The sequence below is a fragment of the Grampus griseus genome, assembly GCF_964374135.1.
Source record: "Grampus griseus genome assembly, chromosome: 6".
Taxonomy (NCBI): domain Eukaryota; kingdom Metazoa; phylum Chordata; class Mammalia; order Artiodactyla; family Delphinidae; genus Grampus; species Grampus griseus.
This window is the reverse complement of record NC_139000.1, coordinates 60,645,011-60,663,368: the sequence shown is the minus strand read 5'-3', so window position 1 is coordinate 60,663,368 and position 18,358 is coordinate 60,645,011.

The following is an 18,358-nucleotide window of genomic DNA, read 5'->3' as shown; positions in this document are numbered from 1 at the left end:
TAAAAGGCTGCAATGCTGGAAGTCCACCTACACATTGCCAAAGAATTTGGAAAAATAATCACCTGTGGTAACTTGGAAATTATATCACATGACTGCTGGGATTATATTTCTAAGGGAAAATTTTAGAAAACAGAGGTTTATTAGTGTGTTCTGGGTTTTACTGATTTAATAAGGTAAAACCAGAGAGCGATAAGCTCCAGAAAGAAGTGGGTCCAAAAAGGGCTGCAAGTAGAAATGAAGCCAAAAAGGAGGTCTAGAATATTGCAATATCCAAATATTGGACAAACCAAATATTTCTAGATCCCTGGGAGAAGGAAGACAAAAACGGTTTTCAGGTAAACACTCCGGGTGAAACTTTTCAGCTGATCAAAGTGATTCAGCTTTCTGGCATAGAACAGATCAAAGATATGGCCTTTCCACCTATTATTCCATCTGGCCTCAGCTATTAAATATTCTTCCACATAGTCATTAAACAGAGAGTCAAGGGAGCCAGAAGCCAAAGAAACTGTGTAATTTTGAAAAATATCTAGTAAAGAACTTCAGATGAAGTTGATGTCACAGGGAAGTGAAACAAACAGACAAGAACAGAACATTTTCCAAAAAATGACTGCTTGCAAAACCACAAACCCAGACTAAAAAGTATGTGATTATTCAGCAAGCCTTAAAACACACTTTAGGCAAAGCGAAGGCTATGAAAACCATGTATTCTCTAAGTAAAGATCACTTAAACAACCTCTTCAAACATGAGGAAGAAAGATAACAAACAGAACTTCTTAGAGAGCAGAGTGTTTATCAAAGATGTATTCTAACATTCAATATTGGGAGTGAATAGGTAGATCCTTTTTTAGTTGATACTGCATTTCCAGACCATGAAAATATGGATCCAAATCTTATCAAAAGGACTACATACGTCATTTGGGAAAATATCGACCATGTAGCTAGCTAGCTGCTTGTCAGTTTGCCTTTCTGCCTGCCTGCTTGCATGAGTGTGTGCATGGTGGGTGTGGGGGGGAGGGGTCTTATGTTTGCCTGTCTGTTTGACTATCTCTCTCTCCTTCAATATATGGACATAACCTTATCAGTATTAATACCTTCACTACTTCCGATTTATCAGCCTGCACTAAGAAAAGAAAGTAGGTACGTATAAATCCCCTTTATGATGATGATATAATTTTGGCTGTGTCTCTTCTATAATTGGCTAGTGGACATGAGAACTAGAAACGTCACCTATTGCAATCTCCTAAACGGAAAATTCATTCATAAAAATTCTTATAAATTACATTAATCGACAATTCAATTTCCTCAGAGATGCATTAGGCATTATTTAAAATGCTAATTAATAAAATTATTAACAAAACACCAGATATTCATTTCACTAACCCAGAATTATATTTAAAATATGTATTCTCATGTATCTACTGAGACAGTTTTTTTTTACATTGGGCATGCACAGAAGAAATCAACTCTTGTTTCAAGTTGCGCTCAATTATTAATATACAATGCTGCAAACCCATAGTCTATGTGGACATAAATTTGAACTCTTGTCCATATGTCCCATTGTTTATGCTTCTATTCACGAAGTCCTGCCTATTTTCAGTAAACCTAATGTTTGCCTCTTTTAGTTTTTCTCTTCCATAGTTTTCTCATTCTGCTTCCTCACTGTATTCCTTATAGGCTTCCCATAGGGCTCCAATCAAGGGCATTGATGAATGGTGCCACTGGGGTATTAACGTTTCACTATGCCAAGGTTTGCATTTACTACACAAAAGTAACAAAAGGCAAAGTTAACAGAGCAAGAATCACCTAAAACTGCAAAGAATTTTCTTTTCCAGAAAGAACTTGCGTGCCCTCCCTTAGTCTTCTTTCTTTTCCCCTCTTCTCACTTCAGAGTCCTCTTTACTTATGGATTAATAGAAGGAACAACATATTACTTTTCTGTTATTAAATATCCTTTCCTTTTAATATTGTACCCTATTTTTGGACTTCTTAGGTGGAGAAATAAAGCTTTATTTCTATCCATTTACACTTCATTGCTAACAAGAAGCTTCAGAAAGAATTATGAAACTGCAGAAAGCCAAATTCTTGCAACTCACTTCTCATACTTATGTATGCTCATACGTATTTATGAGCAACTGAGAGCCTCCTTAATTATGAAGATAATGTATATTTTGAAGAACTGTAGAACACATCATAGTTATGATTCCACACTATTTAGGGAAAGTACTTAGGTTCCCTGATCTCAGATCTTACCTGGATATTGTAAACATCTGTACCTAAATTTTGCCTATTGACATGTTTCATTATATTTACCTTTGTAATTAAAGGTCTTATATGCTATTTATCATCACAAATGCCACATTTTCTCTACTGTTTGACATAAAAAGTAGTTTCATTCTCCCTAAAATGTTGTATTATGGTCATTTCTTTCCTTATTTTTATATAGATGAAGGAATGTACTCATATGTTATTTGTAAAAACTATGCTAAAATGTATATATATAAGAGCACAGTTTCATAAAAATTACATGTAATACATAATATTTGAAAATAAAAAGGATCTTCAAATTTTCTATGTTTGAAAACTCTTCCCTGAGGTAAAAATATAAATTACATTTGTTTCAACTTCTTTAGAATAAATTTCCATTTTGATGTGCTGTATTGCCAAGGATTGGAAAATTTGAGAAAAAGAGAACAAAGGAATTTGTTTATGTATTAGATAAAGATTAAATATTAATAATATAAAGCCAAGCAGAGAGGGAGGATGCATCTTAGAATTCAAAACACCATAAATATAGGAAATATTGTCAAATACATAAAACTTCGATGGAATCCTTTCCATACAGATATCCTTTCTAAGACAATACCCTTCAAAAGGTATTGGTAAAGGTAAATTGTTTACCTTTCAATTTGTGATCAACATGACACGTTATTGCTAAAAGACTAGCCAGAGAGAGTGAACACTCATCCCACATTTTCTTTCTCTCTCTCTCTCTCTCTCTCTCTCTGCTTGTCTCCCTGTCTCTGCTCTCTCTCTCTCTTCCAAAGAAATACCTCTGTTTGCTTCAGGTTGATAAATGACTTCATACGTTAGGTGATCAAGAAAACCCATTTCTGCCACATTGCTATATGTTTTCTAACATGGTTTCCCTTCCTATGTATTTCCCTATAAAAGTCCTAGATTGATGCTAAGATATATAACTCTGGTTTATTCTGAATATATGATTTAAGTTCTTTGTCCCCCATTTTTTCCAAATACTTATTCACATTAATGTCACTTCTAAATGATGAGTGTATCAAGGTGGGTTTCTTTACTTGCACTGACAAAATCTGAATTAAATTGTGTTGAATGTCTGCAGAGAAGGAGAATTTCATATTTTAAATTAATCTTTTCCTTCAAAGAAAAAATATTTCTCTACATCAAGGGAACATTTTTCTCCTCACCATTTACATTCTTATTTTCCTCATTTAATTTTTATTCTATAGGATTTAAAACACATACTTACGGATTCAAAATATTTACATTTTAATTATATATGAAATCTTGCTTATTCATTCATAATTGAGGTTTAAAATATCATCATTAAATGATTAAAACTAGTAGCATTCTTAGAGATGATTGCATTAATCCCCCTTTTTCTTATCTAAAAGAGATTACATGATTTGCCATTGAACCATCTTCTTTCTAGTCTAGTACTCTGCTCTGAACAGCATCTATCCCCTTAAACCTTGTAACATCTACTTGACAAGACGTGGATGGATGGAATATTTTCTAATATATGAAAATAATTTTAACTTTATTCTTTAAACATGTATTAAAACAGGTATATGTCTGCATTGAAGTTACAATGACCATCACTATGAATTCTAGGTTTAATTAATAAAAGTCTATGAGAATATAGCCCTACCATTACATTTTTGCAGAATGAGGTACTTGAATGAAAAGAGCCTTGTATAATATTGGTAAGTATATTTTAATGCTTATTGTAGGGGAAGTATATTAGACTGATGAAAAATGCTCTTGTTTAAGATATTATCATCATTTGAAAGTGCTAAAGATGTATTCTACATTCAATAGGCATAATTCAAAATTGAAAATCTTTAGCAATGTTGTAATGTTAATTTATAGGCAAATTCAATCATAATTTGTGATTGTAAGAAAGTCCAGTGCAAAGAAATTAAAAAAGAATTTGATAGGAGAAGTTTAACTGACTTAAGAATAACTCACATGAAAAGGAGAACTTTTCGGTCATCCTGAAATAAAGCATCCTGCCCTTCAATACACATACCATTTAACAAAATAAAAGTATGCAAATGGGATGCAATATATTTATCTTGAGAAAGGTAAAGTTTTAAAATATAATCAAGCTGAAATATTATAAAATGAATTCTACTGCCACAGTATTTTAGGATAATAGCAGAGATGTCAGTTAAGCAATTTGCAAATCGTATATTTCCTTGCTGTGTTTGCAAGATTACCTTGTGAATCATCAGGATCCGTAACTCTAAAGGCTTTTGATTTACATTTGCCCGAATTACAAGGCCAGAAAGGACACTGCAGATAAGACAAATAACATGATGATCTAGTAGCTATAATACCAATAAAAAACAAACAAATAGGTCTCTTCTTCCAAAAGGCTGAAGCTGACACTCACTTTCTTTTGCAACCAATAATTCTCTGCAAATATATAGACTCTTTATACAGATTACTTTGGAACAGCATTTTTACTGAGGCTTGTTCATGTATTTTATATCCAAAGTGATATTTGAGGCTAAAGGTGAGATGAGAGGGCTTCTATCTAAAACATTTTCCAGAATCTTTGTAATCTTCCACTCCTGTATTTTGGCCATACTCTATTTCCCTTTGCTCCCTTAATCAAACAGAGGTTTTTTTTTGGTTTGTTTTGTTTTTTGTATTCCAACTTGTATTCTCACTGGTATTTCTTGCATTACTTTTTTCATCATCTCTTCCACTTTTACCAGGCATGCCTACTTTCTCCTGATAAAAATAGATAATATTTACTGAGTACTTGATACAAATCGGGAAATTTCTTAAGTTATTTTATATGTATCACTCATTAATCCTAAAAGTAAATCTAGAAGATATACCTATATATATAAACAAATGAGAAAACAGCTACTGAGGGGTTTAACAACCTTCTCAATGTCATTTGTGTAAAATTAATGGAGCTGGAATTCAAACCATCAGTCTGGCTGTTTTTGAGTCTCAGCCCTTCCTACCAGTCCCTCCCTCCCTCTTTTCTTCCAGAATTTTCCAGGCTTAACCATATATGTATCCTTCAGCAGCTATAATTGTACTTTATAAATGTAGCCTCCCAAGGTCACAATTGATTAAATCTGTGTGAATGTCTACCACAAACTGATTGGAGGCTCACGTATATGTGTGTGTATATGTGTGTGTGTGTAAGTGGTGTCTATGGTGGAGAAAAGGATTCACGATGTAAATGCAAAATTACAGAGAGCTAGTCTGTACAGAGAAAGTAAGACTGATAGACAAACAGAACCAGAGAGAAGAAAAGCTCGATGTAGTACCCATATCTTGTCAGTTCCAGAAACATCACTGCTCCCTTCTAACCTCTACCTCGCACCTCCCTCCTTTCCTCCCTCCCTCTCTCTCCCTCCTTAGACACACAGACACACACACACACACACACACTTTAACAAAAGCAAGTGTATCTATACTATTGTGAAGCTTCAAATTACAATTTGGGCTTGCCCACTTAATCTCGATATAACTATAAAACATAATTGTGGGGGGTTGGGACTGCAGTATTCTACTATGTGGAATAAGTAGAGAGAGGAGGATTAAAAAGATGGAGAAATAAACATTGAATAGTATGTAAATAGGATCATACAGATGAGATCCAGAGAATAATGATGGCTCTTCAATTTTTTTCTTAGCTTCCTTTATGGATCACAAATCCCTGACTACATTTGAGTTCTGTTGACACAATTGTAGTCTGAAATTTTTGATAATCCCTATTTTTTGCTTAATGTAAATTAACCTGATATTATCCAACAGACTTATAAACTAATATATTATATTCTCATCTGAAAGATTAGAATACTAGTTTTCTTAAAAGATTTTATAGGAATGTAATATATATGAGATAAAGGAATAAAATGCCTAGCAAAAGTAAGGATTTATAATATATTGTTCCTACATATTTGATTCCTTTTACCCTATTTCTTTCTTTCTCAGTTTGTTTATGTTATTCAGTATTCTTATCACTTAGGGCCTATACAATAATTTTTTAACATTTTTTTCCTTAACTTTAAAAATTGAAATAATTTAACACTTACAAAATTTACCAAAACAACACAAAGACTTCTTGTACACCTTTCTCCCAAATTCTTCAAATGTGAACATCTTACATAATCATAATACAATTAACAAAAAACAGGAAATTAATTTTGCTATAATACTATTAACTAAATCATAGACCTTATTCAAATTTAATTAATTGTCCCACTAATGTCTTTCCTCTGTTCTCAGATCCAATCCAGGATCACACCTCACATTGAATTGTCATGTTTCTTCAATACTCTCCTGTCTGGGAGAGTTGTTCAGTTTTTTTATGACCTTGATACATTTTAAGAGTACTGGCCAAGTATTTTCTGGAATTTATCCTAATTTAGATTTGTCTGATATTTTGACATGATTAGATTCAAGTTATACTCTTTTGGTAAGATTATCGCTAAATATTACTAAGGATTTAGTCATCTGTAGTAAACTTTTATTTAGTAATAAAGATTCCTAAATATTTAGTAAATATTTTGTGGGAAGGTACTTCAAGATTCTGCAAATATCTCATATGTTCTCATACTTTGCCCCATTAATGTTAGCATTTATTGTGATTCTTGCACAGGAAAGTTATTACTGTAGTGACTGTCTAAGATGATTTTCTATTTACTGTATTTTCTACATTTCTGTACTGGAATCTTCTGTAAGAAAAAGCAGTGTCTTCTACCCGACGTATTCATTTAATCAACTGTTTTTTATATTGTCATGGAATTGTGTGTTTATTTTGTTCTGTGATTAATAATTCATTTTTATTGCAAAAATTGTTCTAGATTTGGCCAGTGGGATATTTTCCAAGTTGTTTTCTGTCTTTAGACATGCCAGAATCATTTTTTGAAGATGTAGGGCCTTACTTTCTGGCACCACTAAATATTCTAGGCACGTCTTTCTCTGGTATCAACATTTTTTCAAAGAGCTTTTGTTTATTCTTTTGGAAAAATAGTATTTAAAGCAACATCCAGGTACCAGATATGCTTATTGCTACTGGTTTGCCACTGTTCTAGGATGCTGCAATAAACAAAGATATGTACATATATGCATGTGTATATATATGTATATTTATGTGTAACTATTCATAACTTTCAACACAATAAAGCTTTCTTTTTCTACACTCAGTTAATTTTACTCTTAACATTTTACTCTTTCCAGGCAAAGATAATAACAAGTGGAAAATAAATAATAAATATTTAAACTAAAGCTAAACTTTTAAGTTCTTGTTTTACCTAATTCAGTCGTTGTTGCAGGCAATAATGTCTAATCTACATTGCAAAAACATGATCTAAGTGCCAAATGAAAAGAACTCATGTGTCCTACAAGATGGTTTATCCTCCGTACCTTGGTTTTGTTTTCGTTATTTTTTCCTCATTTGGGTTAGATCTCTAGTGACTGTCAGAATAATTAAGGTTTATGTCTATTTTGAAGGTCAGCTATTAGTAGAAAATATAATTAAAAATCAAGTGGGCTCCTCTGGTGCAGGGCAGAAGTTCAGAAGCATAAAATTTACTAGATACTACATTATGAGCAGTGACCCCATGAATATGTTGTCATCTTGAATAAAGGTTGATTAAATTTATCATCCAACATATTCCTCGAAAAAATATTTTTGAATTAATTTAAAATTAGCATATTTGTTCCAATTGAAATTACACTATTTATATTGATCAATCCATTTATCCAACTTTGATCAAAGTATATATTTGGATAGTATTATAACAGGACAACCAAAATGGACAAAATTATATAATACAATCAGTATAAGAAATTGAATTCAATACTATAGGTATTTATGGAACAAGAAAATTTGATAGGGCTTGATACTGAGACAAAAAATAAGACACAGGACCTTTTACCAAGGAACTTATAATATAATGGATAATACAGAGATGAAATTTTACCTATCATCTAAAGAAAATTACATTAAATTATTCTGCAATATCTAATCAGTGTTTCTTAAACTATACAGTGAAACTAAAAATCTTGCTGAAATGTAATTTTAATTCTTTGGGCCTAGGTTGGTCCCTGAGGTTCTATATTTCTCAGACTTTGATAACAAGGGGCTAGTAAGTATCATGGGTATATAGAGGAAATAACAGTTAATATGCATTTGGAGTTAGAAAAGATTGCAAAGCTGATTGCATCAGCTGGCCCTGATGAATGAAAGGATTTCAGTAAGTGCTTTATTTAGTGTTGCAATAGAAAAAGAAAAAATACAATATTAATAAAAGATTTGCTTAATTGTTACAATTCCATCTTGGGTATGATATGAAAAAGTTATTGAAAGAACATGTTGCAATTTTGCCTAAATTTGTTTCCCAGGAGTAGCATGAATATACACATAACTTCTTCATGGCCTCTCTTTGTCCAAGGTTTTGGTTTTCTAGTCTTACTCATAAGAACTTAGAATGGACTTGACCCTCCCTTGCAGTAGTTGGGGGGTAGTGAGCAATCTGAATGGCAAACTTCTACAATAGATTACATCTCCAGACAATTCATTCATGAGACAAGGAGAATGCATCTCTGATGTAGCAGGCATACTGAATGAGACAGTGTTTTTCTACAAAGCACTGACATTTTGTACTGACTCTGACCATGTGAGAGACAGAGCAAAGAGTACACAAGTTGAGTGCATTTTGTTTCAGAATCCAATCATTCTCTTCTGATCTCTTATCTTACATTTTGTCCTCTTCAAAAATGCCTCCCAAACTTTTTCCCCATCGTTCCTACAGGTAGAGCTTACCAAGGCTATGTGATTACTAAGTCTCTGAGGATGATTTATTTTATTTTGACATGACCTTCCTCATCATCATTAAATTAATAGAAAGAGTGGGAACCATAAAAACCATGGAAATCAGAAGCAGTGATTTACAGTCTCTTCTTGGTCAATATCTCTAGCCTGCTTAGCTGGGTTTCAGATATAACCTTTATTTCAGAGGCCACAACTAGGCATATGTAATTATTCCCTTGGCTTCTTATTTCTTTCTACCAACCCTTCTACATAAAAGCAAGTTGTTCCTTTTATCTTGGTAAGCAGGACAACTTAACAATTTCCAAACACTTATATTTGCATGATTATTACAGTCACTTTATAAGTCCTTTTACTGAACACAGTAGTAATTTATATACCATGTGTGTACTTATACATGTCTCTGGATATTACTAGTTTTGGCATTCATATACAGTCATTCTCCAACTTTATGTTATGAAATCCTACAGAAGTCTTTGAAACTTTGTGTGGTAGGAATATTCAGAGCACAACTATTCTAGAAATAACTCCTAATATTATGCCGCTGCTTTGCCAACCTCATATATATGAGATGAGAGTGATATAATCTTTACTCTGGGTCAGATATGTAATTACTATGTTTAAGTACAACAACACACAGAAAAGAACAAGCGCCTGGGTGCAGAAAGAGTTTTCTAACACAAAAGGCAAAAGGTGAATCAGGCTACTTAAATAAGATACAAACAGAAAGAAAAATTAATAGCATTTTAAATATTGTAATAATATGTACAATTTACTTCAATAGTCCTTAAATTTTACTTTTCTTATTTGAGAAAGACTTTACTGTATGGACATAAGTACAGGAAATCATTAAAAGTCAGATAGTAACTATGCCTTCAAATAGATAAATTAACTAGGTAGGAAGCCCAACACAAGATAGCAACATTTTGGGTTAGCCCAAAATAGCCCCGTGGAGAGGTCTTATGCAAAGAGATAAAGCTAACCAGCATTTGGTTAGCTTTCTAGCCATCTCAGCTGACAAACCAGAGATGTGAGTAAAGGTACCCAGCACAAGTGAGCCTTAAGATGATTCCAAGCCCAGCAACTATTGACTGAAATAGGCATAGGAAACACCAATGAAGATCATGCATCTGAGCTCTGTTTAACATACAAGGCCATGAATGATGATAATACATTATTTGCTGTAAACCACTAAGTTTTGGGGGTGTTTTATGTAAAAAATACATAAATAGAAATCATTTATTTATGTTTACATACGTATTATATATAAGATGTACATACAAAACAGATAATATACATATAAATATGTATATATCTGTATATAGAAAGTGATGAAAAACCATAAAAAAAACCTCAGTCAACCAAATATATATGAAGAAATGGGATTGGACTTAACGGCAAAAAAATTAGAGAGAAAGGGCTGTTAGAGAAGTCTCTCTCTGAGAACATATGAATACTTCAAACTAGGATGCAACAGGTAATTGTGGCAGAATATACCGGCTGATAATCAAGCTCACTTCCTCATCCTCCAGTTCTTCTTGCCCTTTTTTGAAGTTTATACAGGATACTGTGAATGGATTTTAGCAAATAAAATGAAAGTGGAATTGTGTGCATAAACTCCAAAGCTGTACCTCTATTTCCATACCTTTTTTTCCTACCTTCCTTCCCTTCTTTCATTCCCTACTTCCTTATTTCCTTTATTTGTTCTTTCTTTATCTTATTACTTCTTTTTAGCCTTTATTCCCTCTTTGTGAGACAGCTATGCACTTTGAAAAAATCTGTTGTGCTTTATTTCGTATTCCCCTGAGTTTCTAGTCTAAACTCCTTCCTATGGAATAAAATCTTTGAAAACGTCTCTTTCTTAGATCTGCAATCTTATTTTTTTCATTCTTCTTTGATATTTCTGTCTTTCATCACCACAGGAATACAAGAAAATATTCTAGGACGAGGGGAAGATGGCGCAAGAGTAAGACACGGAGATCACCTTCCTCCCCACAGATACACCAGAAATACATCTACACGTGGAACAACTCCTACAGAACACCTACTGAACACTGGCAGAAGAGCTCAGACCTCCCAAAAGGCAAGAAACTCCCCACGTACCTGGGTAGGGCAAAATAAAAAAGAATAAACAGAGACAAAAGGATAGGGACGGGACCTGCACCAGTGGGAGGGAGCTGTGAAGGAGGAATGGTTTCCACACACTAGGAAGCCCCTTCGCAGGCGGAGGCTGCGGGGGGTGGAGGGGAAAAGCTTCAGAGCCGCGGAGGAGAGCACAGCAACAGGGGTGCGGAAGGCAAAGCGGAGAGATTCCCACACAGAGGATCGGTGCCGACGACCGGCACTCACCAGCCCGAAAGGCTTCTCTGCTCACCCGCCGGGCCGGGCGGGGCTGGGAGCTGAGGCTCGGGCTTCGGTCTGAGCACCGGGAGAGGACTGGGGTTGGCAGCGTGAACACAGCCTGCAGGGGGTTAGTGCACCACGGCTACCCGGGAGGGAGTCCGGGGAAAAGTCTGGACCTGACGAAGAGGCAAGAGACTTTTTCTTACCTCTTTGTTTCCTGGTGCGCGAGGAGAGGGGATTAAGAGCGCTGCTTAAAGGAGCTCCAGAGACGGGCGCGAGCCGCGGCTAAAAGTGCGGACCCCAGAGACGGGCATGAGACGCTAAGGCTGCTGCTGCCACCACCAAGAAGCCTGTGTGCGAGCACAGGTCACTATTCACACCCCGCTTCTGGGGAGCCTGTGCAGGCCGCCGCTGCCCGGGTCCCGGGATCCAGGGACAACTTCCCCGGAAGAACGCACGGTGCTGCAACGTCATGCCGGCCTTTGCGGCTGCAGGCCCGCCCCGAACTCCGTGCCCCGCCCCCGGCCCCCGCCCTGAGTGAGCCAAAGCGAAGAACAGATGCCCTCTGGCGACTTACACGCAGAGGCGGGGCCAAATCCAAAGCTGAACCCCGGGAGCTATGCGAACAAACAAGAGAAAGGGAAATCTCTCCCAGCAGCCTCAGAAGCAGCGGATTAAAGCTCCACAATCAACTTGATATACCCTGCATCTGTGGAATACATGAATAGACAACAAATCATCCCAGATTAAGGAGGTGGACTTTGAGAGCAAGATTTATGATTTTTTTCCCCTTTTCCTCTTTTTGTGTGTATGTGTATACGTCTATATGAGATTGTCTGTATAGCTTTGCTTCCACCATTTGTCCGAGGGTTCTATCCATCCTTTTTTTGTTGTTTTTTTCTTAAAAAATTTTTTTTTCTTAATAATTATTTTACATATTATTTTATATATATTATTTATATATAATTATAACTTTATTACATTTTATCTTACTTTATTTTATTTTATCTTCTTTCCTTCCTTCCTTCCCTCCTTCCTCCCTACCTCCCTCCTTTCTTTCTCCCTCTCTCTCTTTCTTTCTTTCTTTCTTTCCTTCTTCTTTTTCTCCCTTTTATTCTGAGCCATGTGGATGAAAGGCTCTTGGTGCTCCAGGCAGCAGTCAGTGCTGTGCCTCTGAGGCGGGAGAGCCAACTTCAGGACACTGGTCCACAAGAGACCTCCCAGCTCCACATAATATCAAACGGTGAAAATCTCCCAGAGATCTCCATCACAACACCAGCACCCAGCTTCACTCAACAACCAGCAAGCTACAGTGCTGGACACCCTATGCCAAACAACTAGCAAGACAGGAACACAATCCCACCCATTAGCAGAGAGGCTGCCTAAAATCATAATAAGTCCACAGACACCCCAAAACACACCACCAGATGTGGACCTGCCCACCAGAAAGACAAGATCCAGCCTCATCCACCAGAATACAGACACTAGTCCCTTCCACCAGGAAGCCTACACAACCCACTGAACCAACTTTAGCCACTGTGGACAGACAACAAAAACAACGGGAACTACGAACCTGCAGCCTGCAAAAAGGAGACCCCAAACACAGTAAGATAAGCAAAATGAGAAGAGAGAAAAACACACCGCAGATGAAGGAGCAAGGTAAAAACCCACCAGACCTAACAAATGAAGAGGAAATAGGCAGTCTATCTGAAAAAAGAATTCAGAATAATGATAGTAAAGATGATCCAAAATCTTGGAAATAGAATAGACAAAATGCAAGAAACATTTAACAAGGACCTAGAAGAACTAAAGATGAAACAAACAATGATGAACAACACAATAAATGAAATGAAAAATACTCTAGATGGAATCAATAGCAGAATAACTGAGGCAGAAGAACGGATAAGGGACCTGGAAGATAAAATAGTGGAAATAACTACTGCAGAGCAGAATAAAGAAAAAACAATGAAAAGAACTGAGGACAGTCTCAGAAACCTCTGGGACAACACTAAACACACCAACATTCGAATTATAGGGGTTCCAGAAGAAGAAGAGAAAAAGAAAGGGACTGAGAAAATATTAGAAGAGACTATAGTGTAAAAAATAAAACAAATTTAAATAAACAACAACAAAAAAAGAGACTATAGTTGAAAACTTCCCTAATATGGGAAAGGAAATAGTTAATCAAGTCCAGGAAGCACAGAGAGTCCCATACAGGATAAATCCAAGGAGAAATACACCAAGACACATATTAATCAAACTGTCAAAAATTAAATACAAAGAAAACATATTAAAAGCAGCAAGGGAAAAACACAAATAACACACAAGGGAATCCCCATAAAGTTAACAGCTGATCTTTCAGCAGAAACTCTGCAAGCCAGAAGGAACTAGTAGGACATATTTAAAGTGATGAAGGAGAAAAGCCTGCAACCAAGATTACTCTACCAGCAAGGATCTCATTGAGATTTGATAGAGAAATTAAAACCTTTACAGACAAGCAAAAGCTGAGAGAGTTCAGCACCACCAAACCAGCTTTACAACAAATGCTAAAGGAACTTCTTTAGGCAAGAAACACAAGAGAAGGAAATGGGAATAGGAATATACATATTGATAATTACCTTAAATGTAAATGGAATAAGTGCTCCCACCAAAAAGACACAGATTGGCTGAATGGATACAAAAACAAGACCCCTATATATGCTGTCTACAAGAGACCCACTTCAGACCTAGAGACACATACAGACTGAAAGTAAGGGGATGGAAAAAGATATTCCATGCAAATGGAAACCAAAAGAAAGCTGGAGTAGCAATTCTCATATCAGACAAAATAGACCTTAAAATAAAGACTATTAGAAGAGACAAAGAAGGACACTACATAATGATCAAGGGATCGATCCAAGAAGAAGATATAACAATTGTAAATATTTATGCACCCAACATAGGAGCATCTCAATACATAAGGCAAATACTAACAGCCATAAAAGGGGAAATCGACAGTAACACATTCATAGTAGGGGACTTTAACACCCCACTTTCACCAATGAACAGATCATCCAAAATGAAAATAAATAAGGAAACACAAGCTTTAAAAGATACATTAAACAAGATGGACTTAATTGATAATTATAGGACATTCCATCCAAAAACAACAGAATACACATTTTTCTCAAGTGCTCATGGAACATTCTCCAGGATAGATCATATCTTGGGTCACAAATCAAGCCTTGGTAAATTTAAGAAAATTGAAATTGTATCAAGTATCTTTTCCGACCACAACGCTATGAGACTAGATATCAATTACAGGAAAAGATCTGTAAAAAATGCAAACACATTCAGGCTAAACAATACACTACTTAATGACGAAGTGATCACTGAAGAAATCAAAGAGGAAATTAAAAAAATACCTAGAAACAAATGACAATTGAGGGGCTTCCCTGGTGGTGCAGTGGTTGAGGGTCTGCCTGCCGATGCAGGGGACGCAGGTTCATGCCCCGGTCTGGGAGGATCCCACATGCCGTGGAGCGGCTGGGCCCGTGACCCATGGCTGCTGAGCCTGTTCGTCCGGAGCCTATGCTCTGCAGCGGGAGAGGCCACAGCAGTGAGAGGCCCGTGTACCGCAAAAAAAAAAAAAAAAAATGACAATAGAGACATGACGACCCAAAACCTATGGGATGCAGCAAAAGCAGTTATAAGACAGAAGTGTATAGCAATACAATCCTACCTTAAGTAACAGGAAACATCTCAAATAAACAACCTAACCTTGCACCTAAAGCAATTAGAGAAAGAAGAACAAAAAACCCCGAAAGATAGCAGAAGGAAAGAAATCATAAAAAATCAGATCAGAAATAAATGAATAAGAAATGAGGAAATGAGGAAACGATAGCAAAGATCAATAAAACTAAAAGCTGGTTCTTGGAGAACATAAACAAAATTGATAAACCATTAGCCAGACTCATCAAGAAATACAGGGAGAAGACTCAAATCAATAGAATTAGAAATGAAAAAGGAGAAGTAACAACTGACACTGCAGAAATGCAAAAGATCATGAGAGATTACTACAAGCAACTCTACGCCAATAAAATGGACAACCTGGAAGAAATGGACAAATTCTTAGAAATGCACAACCTGCCGAGACTGAACCAGGAAGAAATAGAAAATATGAACAGACCAATCAAAAGCACTGAAATTGAAACTGTGATTAAAAATCTTCCAACACACAAAAGCCCAGGACCAGATGGCTTCACAGGCGAATTCTATCAAACATTTAGAGAACAGCTAACACCTATCCTTCTCAAACTCTTCCAAAATACAGCAGAGGAAGGAACACTCCCAAACTCATTCTATGGGGCCAACATCACCCTGATACCAAAACCAGACAAGGATGTCACAAAGAAAGAAAACTACAGGCCAATATCACTGATAAACATAGATGCAAAAATCTTCAACAAAATACTAGCAAACGGAATCCAACAGCACATTAAAAGGATCATACACCATGATCAAGTGGGTTTATTCCAGGAATGCAAGGATTCTTCAATATACGCAAATCTATCAACATGATACACCATATTAACAAATTGAAGGAGAAACCCCATATGATCATCTCAATAGATTCAGAGAAAGCTTTTGACAAAATTCAACACCCATTTATGATAAAAACCCTGCAGAAAGTAGGCATAGAGGGAACTTTCCTCAACATAATAAAGGCCATATATGACAAACCCACAGCCAATATCGTCCTCAATGGTGAAAAACTGAAAGCATTTCCACTAAGATCAGGAACGAGACAAGGTTGCCCCCTCTCACCACTCTTATTCAACATAGTTTTGGAAGTTTTTGCCACAGCAATCAGAGAAGAAAAGGAAATAAAAGGAATCCAAATCAGAAAAGAAGAAGTAAAGCTGTCACTGTTTGCAGATGACATGATACTATACATAGAGAATCTTAAACACGCTACCAGAAAACTACTAGAGCTAATCAATGAATTTGGTAAAGTAGCAGGAATCAAAATTAATGCACAGAAATCTCTGGCATTCCTATACACCAATGATGAAAAAGCTGAAAGTGAAATCAAGAAAACACTCCCATTTACCATTGCAACAAAAAGAATAAAATATCTAGGAATAAACCTACCTAAGGAGAAAAAAGACCTGTATGCAGAAAATTATAAGACACTGATGAAAGAAATTAAAGATGATACAAATAGATGGAGAGATATACCATGTTCTTGGATTGGAAGAATCAACATTGTGAAAATGACTCTACTACCCAAATCAATCTACAGATTCAACGCTATCCCTATTAAACTACCACTTGCAGTTTTCACAGAACTAGAACAAAAAATTTCACAATTTTTATGGAAACACAAAACAGACCGAATAGCCAAACCAATCTTGAGAAGGAAAAAAGGAGCTGGAGGAATCAGGCTCCCTGTCTTCAGAATATACTACAAAGCTACAGTAATCAAGACAGTATGGTACTGGCACAAAAACAGAAAGATAGATGAATGGAACAGGATAGAAAGCCCAGAGATAAACCCATGCACATATGGACACCTTATCTTTGATAAAGGATACAGGAATATACAGTGGAGAAAGGACAGCCTCTTCAATAAGTGGTGCTGGGAAAACTGGACAGGTACATGTAAAAGTATGAGATTAGATCACTCCCTAACACCATACACAAAAATAAGCTCAAAATGGATTAAAGACCTAAATGTAAGGCCAGAAACTATCAAACTCTTAGAGGAAAACATAGGCAGAACACTCTATGACATAAATCACAGCAAGATACTTTTTGACCCACCTCCTAGAGAAATGGAAATAAAAACAAAAATAAACAAATGGGACCTAATGAAACTTAAAAGCTTTTGCACAGCAAAGGAAACCATAAATAAGACGAAAAGACAACCCTCAGAATGGGAGAAAATCTTTGCAAATGAAGCAACTGACAAAGGATTAATCTCCAAAATTTATAAACAGCTCATGCAGCTTAATAACACAAAAACAAAAAACCCAATCCAAAAATGGGCAGAAGACCTAAATAGACATTTCTCCAAAGAAGATATACAGACTGCCAACAAACACATGAAAGAATGCCCAACATCACTAATCATTAGAGAAATGCAAATCAAAACTACAATGAGATATCATCTCACACCAGTCAGAATGGCCATCATAAAAAAATCTAGAAACAATAAATGCTGGAGAGGGTGTGGAGAAAAGGGAACCCTCTTGCACTGTTGGTTGGAATGTAAATTGATACAGCCACTATGGAGAACAGTATGGAAGTTCCTTAAAAAACTACAAATAGAACTACCATATGACCCAGCAATCCCACTACTGGGCATAAACCCTGAGAAAACCATAATTCAAAAAGAGTCATGTACCAAAATGTTCGTTGCAGCTCTATTTACAATAGCCGAGAGATGGAAACAACCTAAGTGTCCATCATCGGATGAATGGATAAAGAAGATGTGACACATATATACAATGGAATATTACTCAGCTATAAAAAGAAATGAAATTGAGCTATTTGTAATGAGGTGGATGGACCTGGAGTCTGTCATACAGAGTGAAGTAAGTCAGAAAGAGAGAGACAGGTACCATATGCTAACACATATATATGGAATTTAAGAAAAAAAAATATCATGAAGAACCTAGGGGCAAGATGGGAATAAAGACACAGACCTACTAGAAAATGGACTTGAGGATATGGGGAGGAGGAAGGGTAAGCTGTGACGAGGCGAGAGAGTGGCATGGACATATATACACTACCAAGCGTAAGATAGATAGCTAGTGGGAAGCAGCTGCATAGCACAGGGAGATCAGCTTGGTGCTTTGTGACCACCTGGAGGGGTGGGATAGGGAGGGTGGGAGGGAGGGAGATGCAGGAGGGAGGAGATATGAGAACATATGTATATGTATAACTGATTCACTTTGTTATAAAGCAGAA